Source organism: Mixophyes fleayi, chromosome 9 (genome assembly GCF_038048845.1).
Source record: "Mixophyes fleayi isolate aMixFle1 chromosome 9, aMixFle1.hap1, whole genome shotgun sequence".
NCBI classification, from domain to species: Eukaryota; Metazoa; Chordata; class Amphibia; order Anura; family Limnodynastidae; genus Mixophyes; species Mixophyes fleayi.
The window spans coordinates 113,385,899-113,393,460 of record NC_134410.1 but is presented as its reverse complement, the minus strand read 5'-3'; the positions used below and the strand labels follow the sequence as shown (position 1 = coordinate 113,393,460).

Sequence of the window (7,562 nt, the reverse complement as noted above, 5' to 3'; positions counted from 1 at the left end):
ATATTATATACGAGATTGACGAAGGGTTCTAACAGGGCAGGTATTTCCTTTTGGTATAAATTTCTCTCTCCTCCTACATTGGACACTAAGTCCAGAGCCCAACTACAATGGGAAATAGACCTTGATATTACACTCACCACTGGTCAATGGAAAAAAAAAAATTGTTAACTCTTTTCAAATGTCCAAATGTGTGAATCACTCAGAAATGATGGTGAAGTTAAACAATAGACTCTACGTTACGCCGTCTCGTCTTCATAAAATGTGGCCCGCTCAGTCCAAGTTTTGTTGGAGACAATGCGGCTTAACGGAGGATATTATGCATATATTTTGGGGCTGCCCTCTCCTCCGCCCATTTTGGGACCAGGTATTTGAGTTTGCTAATAAGATCACCTCCCAAAAAGTTGATCCCACACCGGAAGTGGCTTTATTACAGCATTTTCCACCACAATTCCCTCTCCATGCTAGATATGTGTTTTGTCACATTTTGATAGCTGCTAGGGAAGCGTTGGCTCAAAACTGGAAAACACCGGACCTGCCCACACTAAACAAGGTGATTGCCAAAGTACAGTTATGCTTCGAAATGGAGACGTGGGGGATGCCATATTCGTCATCCCCTTCATCACCCCTAATAAGTGGTTTTCCTGGCACGTGTATACTACAGAGGGTGAGGGGGCAACTAGAGCTCGTGCTGATTCGTTGCTACCCCTTTCACAGTTCACCTTGATTGAATCCTCGTCAGAATCCATATAGTTCTCTGATGGGAATATCCCATTGGGAGTGTGACCTCCTTGATGTTGCCGGTTTTCATTGATGTATTACTGACCTACTGGCCTGATAGTATATATTGTATTATGTACCTTAAATTCTGAGGTGATGCAATGTGTTTACCCTACTATGTACCCCCCCCTTCCCTTCTCTTTCTTCTGGTCTCCCATTCCCCCTCCCATTCTTTTTTTTCTGTATCCCTTATACTTAAAAGAAAAAAATTAAAATACTATTGAAGTTAAAATCAACAATAAGCACATGTGCAATTATATAAATAAGCGCCCTGCGCTATTTCCTTTAAATATATTTCTAACATAAGTTATTTATAAGTGATCCAGTCACAATAAGGGTTCAGGAGGGTCGTGTAGAACTGACAACTGGCCTGTGGAAGGACAATGTGGTAGTCAAAGGGGCTCATACATGTAATTCAGAGGTCATATAGATATACACCAAGGAGGACACATCCTTTATTGTAGTTACTATCTTCTGTAACTATTTTTCTTTGTTACTTTCATGAAATATTATCCTAATTGTTTATTATCCTTTGTATAAAAAGAAATCCATCTGGTGCCGCCAGCAAGTTCTGGAAAGGACGATGACGACAGTGCGGGTGAGTAGCCAAAAAACTTCACTCTCTAGTCTGCTGTAACACTATTCTCCAAAACCATGACATAGGGAGGAAGAGCAGCCATCTAGCTCTTTTTTGTGCAATCTATTTTTATTGAAAATGAAAATAACAGTTTACAGAAAGTCAGTGACTACTAAGATATTAAGAACAGTCAGATAATAATAGCAGATGACGAGCTCACAGGACAGTCAGACAGTTTAGACAGAACTCACCTACATCTTACAAATCATTTTTTTTTTAATACAAACTGCAAACTAAAACCTGAAAAAAAGAACAATGAAACTCAGAGAGACATATCATTTAAGGGGTGGGGGATATTCAGGGATATACACAGGGAACAAAGATGGGGGTGGAACAAAAAGGGGAAGAGAGAGGGGAGATACATGTGGGAGTCAGAGATGTATTAAAATATCTTATAGTCCATAAAGTTTTTTTTATAAGTGTGACAGGATGGATCGCCTATGTCACCCTGTCTGTTGTTGCTGGGAACCAGCTGGGTTTACTTTGCCACCGTTCCCTTTCCTTATTCCGAATACGCCCCTCCTGCCGCAGTGGAAGGAGCCTGTTGCCACCACTGGGCTCCTTTATGAAGCCCGGAACCACGTTCCTTCTGGGTAACTGTGACTGCTAGTGTACTCCCCATGCTGGTACACTTGGGATAGTACCAATGACTGCTTTCAGGGTGCTGTGGGTGGATCCCCCTGGCATATCACACTGGCCAGCTGCTGGGTAGCGGCAGATCGGTGGTACTGGAGAGCTGGGTCCAACCTCCAAAACAGCCGGAGAATGCATTAGATGTAGGGTCTAATCTGCAGGTCACAGGATTACAGCAATATTGAAGAAGTTGTCAAGCAGGGTCTTGAAGCAACGAGTGATGTTTTATTTCGCTGATGTGCCCTGACAAGGACAGTTCCACTGATTAAAGGTATCAGGAGTCAGGTCAGATAGAACATCAGAATGATACCTTTCAGTGTACAAAACAGTGCTTTTTATGCTGATTTGGATATAGGCTATTTTTAGAATCAGGATGCAATGTGTTTACACAAACATGCATTTACATGCATTGCAAAGCTAACAATATTTAGGCTTATCTGTGGTGTCTTAAAACTTTGCTGTGATATCCTGCATCTTACAGAGGACAGCAAGTCTAATTATATCTTCCTATGACCCTCACACATCAAAAGGTCTAATTAGCATGAGATTAGCATGAGTCCTTTCTTCCAAAAGTTGCAGAATACACATTTCATCCAAAGAAAAGAATTCCCCAGGAAAAGTTGTAAACCCCAAACAAGACATTTCCTTACACCAAGATATAAAAAGGCTTTCAAAACAAAGGCTTATTGTATCAGATATATACATCAGAAATAAGGTATTTACTCTAGAAATGTTAAAACAGAAAAAAGAAAATCTCACCCTGGTCTCAGAAATTAAAGATTTCCCTTACCAAAGTATACACAAAATCAAAAATAAGCGCATGTGCAATTATATAAATAAGCGCCCTGCGCTATTTCCTTTAAATAAATTTCTACCATAAGTTATTTATAAGTGATCCAGTCATAATAAGGGTTCAGGAGGGACGTGTAGAACTGACAACTGGTCTGTGGAAGGACAATGTGGTAGTCAAAGGGGCTCATTACATGTAATTCAGAGGTCATACAGATATACACCAAGGAGGACATGTCCTTTATTGTAGTTACTATCTTCTGTAACTCTTTTTCTTTGTTACTTTCATGAAATATTATCCTAATTGTTTATTCTCATTTACATGAAAAGAAATCCATCTGGTACCAGCAAGTCCTGTGAAGGACGTCAAGGACAGTGCGGGTGAGTAGCCAAAAAACTTCACTCTCTAGTCTGCTGTAACACTATTCTCCAAAACCATGACATAGGGAGGAAGAGCAGCTATCTAGCTCTTTTTTGTGCAATCTATTTTTATTGAAAATGAAAATAACAGTTTACAGAAAATCAGTGGCTAATAAGATATTAAGAACAGTCAGATAATAATAGCAGATGATGAGCTCACAGGACAGTCAGACAGTTTAGACAGAACTCCCCTACATCTTACAAATCATTTTTTTTAATACAAACTGCAAACTAAAACCTGAAAAAAAGAACAATGAAAATCAAAGAGACATATCATTTAAGGGGTGGGGGATAATCAGGGATATACTCAGGGAACAAAGATTGGGTGGAACAAGAAGGGGAAGGGAGAGGGGAGATACATGTGGGAGTCAGAGATGTATTAAAATATCTTATAGTCCATAAAGTTTTTTTTATAAGTGTGACAGGATGGATCGCCTATGTCACCCTGTCTATTGTTGCTGGGAATCGGCTGGGCTTACTTTGCCACCGTCCCCTTTCCTTATTCCGAATACGCCCCTCCTGCCGCAGTGGAAGGAGCCTGTTGCCACCACTGGGCTCCTTTATGAAGCCCAGAACCACGTTCCTTCTGGGTAACTGTGACTGCTAGTGTACTCCCCATGCTGGTACACTTGGGATAGTACCCATGACCGCTTACTATGGATCAGGGTGCTGTGGGTGGATCCCCCTGGCCTATCACACTGGCCAGCTGCTGGGTAGCGGCAGATCGGTGGTACTGGAGAGCTGGGTCCAACCTCCAAAACAGCCGGAGAATGCATTAGATGTAGGGTCTAATCTGCATGTCACAGGATTACATCAATATTGAAGAAGTTGTCAAGCAGGGTCTTGTAGCAATGAGTGATGTTTTATTTTGCTCATGTGCCCTGACAAGGACAGTTCCACTGATTAAAGGTATCAGTGGTCAGGTGATATGGACATCAGAATGACACATTTCAGTGTACAAGAGAGTGCTTTTATGCTGATTTGGATATAGGCTATTTTTAGAATCAGGATGCAATGTGTTTACACAAACACGCATTTATATGCATTGCAAAGCTAACAATATTTACGCTGATCTGTGATGTCTTAAAACTTTGCTGTGATATCCTGCATCTTACAGGGGACAGCAAGTCTAATTACATCTTCCTATGACCCTCACACATCAAAAAGGTCTAATTAGCATGAGATTAGCATGAGTCCTTTCTTCCAAAAGTTGCAGAATGCACATTTTATCCAAAGAAAAGAATTCCCCAGGGAAAGTTATAAACCCCAAACAAGACATTTCCTTACACCAAGATATAAAAAATGCTTTCAAAACAAAGGCTTATTGTACCAGATATATATATCAGAAATAAGGTACTTCCTCTAGAAAGGTTAGAACAGAAAAAAAATAATTCTCCCCCTGGTCTCAGAAATGAAAGATTTCCCTTACCAAAGTATACACAAAATCAAAAATAAGCGCATGTGCAATTATATAAATAAGCGCCCTGCGCTATTTCCTTTAAATATATTTCTAACATAAGTTATTTATAAGTGATCCAGTCACAATAAGGGTTCAGGAGGGTCGTGTAGAACTGACAACTGGCCTGTGGAAGGACAATGTGGTAGTCAAAGGAGCTCATTACATGTAATTCAGAGGTCATATAGATATCCACCAAGGAGGACACATCCTTTATTGTAGTTCCTATCTTCTGTAACTGTTTTTCTTTGTTACTGTCATGAAATATTATCCTAATTGTTTATTCTCCTTTATTTGAAAAGAAATCCATCTGGTGCCGCCAACAAGTCCTGTAAAGGAACATGAGGACAATGCGGGTGAGTAGTCAAAAAACTTCACTCTCTAGTCTGCTGTAACACTATTTTTCAAAACCATGACATAGGGAGGAAGAGCAGCCATCTAGCTCTTTTTTGTGCAATCTATTTTTATTGAAAAAGAAAATAACAATTTACAGAAAATCAGTGGCTAATAAGATATTAAGAACAGTCCGATAATAATAGCAGATGATGAGCTCACAGGACAGTCAGGCAGTTTAGACAGAACTCCCCTACATCTTACAAATCAATTTTTTTGATTACAAACTGCAAACTAAAACCTTAAAAAAAGAACAATGAAAATCAAAGAGACATATCATTTAAGGGGTGGGGGATATTCAGGGATATACACAGGGAACAAAGATTGGGTGGAACAAGAAGGGGAGGGGAGATACATGTGGGGGCCAGAGATGTATTAAAATATCTTATAGTCCATAAAGTCTTTTTTATAAGTGTGACAAGATGGACCGCCTATGTCACCCTGTCTGTTGTTGCTGGGAACCGGCTGGTCTTAGTTTGCCACCGTCCCCTTTCCTTATTCTGAATACACCCCTCCTGCCGCAGTAGGAGGAGCCTGCTGCCACCACTGGGCTCCTTTATGGCGCCCAGAACCACATTCCTTCTAGGTAACTGTCACTGCTAGTGTACTCCCGTGCTGGTACACTGGGCTGGTACCCATGACTGCTTACTATGGATCAGGGTGCTGTGGATGGATCTCCCTGGCCTATCACACTGGCCAGCTGCTGGGTAGCGGCAGATCGGTGGTGCTGGAGAGCTGGGTCCAACCTCAGAAACAGCCGGAGAACGGATTATATTTAGGGTCTAATCTGCAGGTCACAGGATTACAACAAAATTGAAGAAGTTTTCAAGCAGGGTGTAACGCTCCGGTCCCACAGATAGTACCTGTCTCGTTAATTGCATTCCATTCATCTGGAAACTGCCATGTCCCCGCATCAGACACTCTTCAGTTCATTCATTCAGCTATATTCAGATCTATGCAGGTGCAAGCCTATTGCACTTCAGGACATCCTCCCTCTTTTTCATTGGCTAAGCACTTCTGGAGCACTATTTAAACCTCCTGAATTCACCTGTCTGATGACTGTTCTTCAAGCTCACTTCCTGCAGCCTGTGGTTCTGGTTCCTGTTCTCCTTGTGGTTTGCCTTTGTTCCAGTCTGCTCTCAGTTCATGGTCTGTGCTAAACCATCACTGTTCCAGTACCTCTCTTACCATCTCCAGTGTACTTCATCGTGACAGCTCCGGTTCTCTCATCGCTACCACTCAGAGCCGCTACTCTCTCTGTGACTCATCAGCTGCTATCACGAGTTACCTCCGCTACTCCAGTCTGCTCTCAGTCTCTGGCCGTGTTCAACTCTCGCTGCTCCAGTACCTCTATTACCATCTCCAGTGTACTTCATCGTGACAGCTCCGGTTCTCTCATCGCTACCACTCAGAGCCGCTACTACACCTGTGACTCATCAGCTGTTACTACGAGTTACCTCCACTACTCCAGTTTGCTCTCAGCCTGCGACCTTGTTGAACTCTCGCTGTTCCAGTACCTCTATTACCATCTCCAGTGTACTTCATCGTGACAGCTTCAGTTGTCTCATCGCTACCACTCAGAGCCGCTACTACACCTGTGACTCATCAGCTGTTACTACGAGTTACCTCCACTACTCCAGTTTGCTCTCAGCCTGCGACCTTGTTGAACTCTCGCTGTTCCAGTACCTCTATTACCATCTCCAGTGTACTCTATTGTGACAGCTCCAGTTCTCTCATCGCTACCACTCAGAGCCGCTACTACACCTGTGACTCATCAGCTGTTACTACGAGTTACCTCCACCACTCCAGTCAGCCTTCAGCCTCTGGCTGTGTTGAAGTATTGCTGCTCCAGTACTTCCATTACCATCTCCAGAGTACTTCATAGTGACAGCCTCTGTCCTCTCGTTGTTCTACCACAGAGCACCTATTCTCCTAGTGACTCATTGGCTGCTGACCATCAGCCTATAATATTGTTGTGCCTGTATCTATACCACTTGTCCGTGGACTCCATTGTCTCCATCCACTTCACCTGGCTCCCCCAAATCGTTCTGCTGTACTCACTCACAGGACCGCGACCTGCAGGTTTGGTGCAGCTAAGACCATACCTCCTTGCGGGGGTTCCTGGTGAAAACCACCGCCCTCTTAGATTCCACGCCCATGGTTGGGCCTAGCCATATTCAGCAGAGCCTAGGGATCAATTTCCTCTAAGCCAACCGTGACACAGGGTCTTGAAGCAAAGAGTGATGTTTTTTTTCCCTCAGGTGCCCTCACAAGGACAGTTCCACTGATTAAAGGTATCAGTGGTCAGGTCAGATAGAACATCAGAATGATACATTTCAGTGTACAAGACAGTGCTTTTTATGCTGATTTGGACATAGGCTATTTTTAGAATCAGGATGCAATGTGTTTACACAAACTTGGATTTACATGAATTCCAAAGCTAAAAATATTTACGCT

The 7,562-nt window shown here is 42.4% G+C and overlaps 1 long non-coding RNA gene across 1 annotated transcript; it reads left to right on the top strand.

The window, feature by feature from the left end:
- Window positions 1-1,320: 1,320 nt before the first annotated feature.
- LOC142101690 (uncharacterized) lies at window positions 1,321-5,068 on the top strand. Its single transcript, XR_012679127.1, has 3 exons — window positions 1,321-1,375; window positions 3,167-3,217; window positions 5,015-5,068. It is a non-coding gene; the product is annotated as an uncharacterized LOC142101690 (long non-coding RNA).
- The last annotated feature ends 2,494 nt before the right edge of the window (window positions 5,069-7,562 follow it).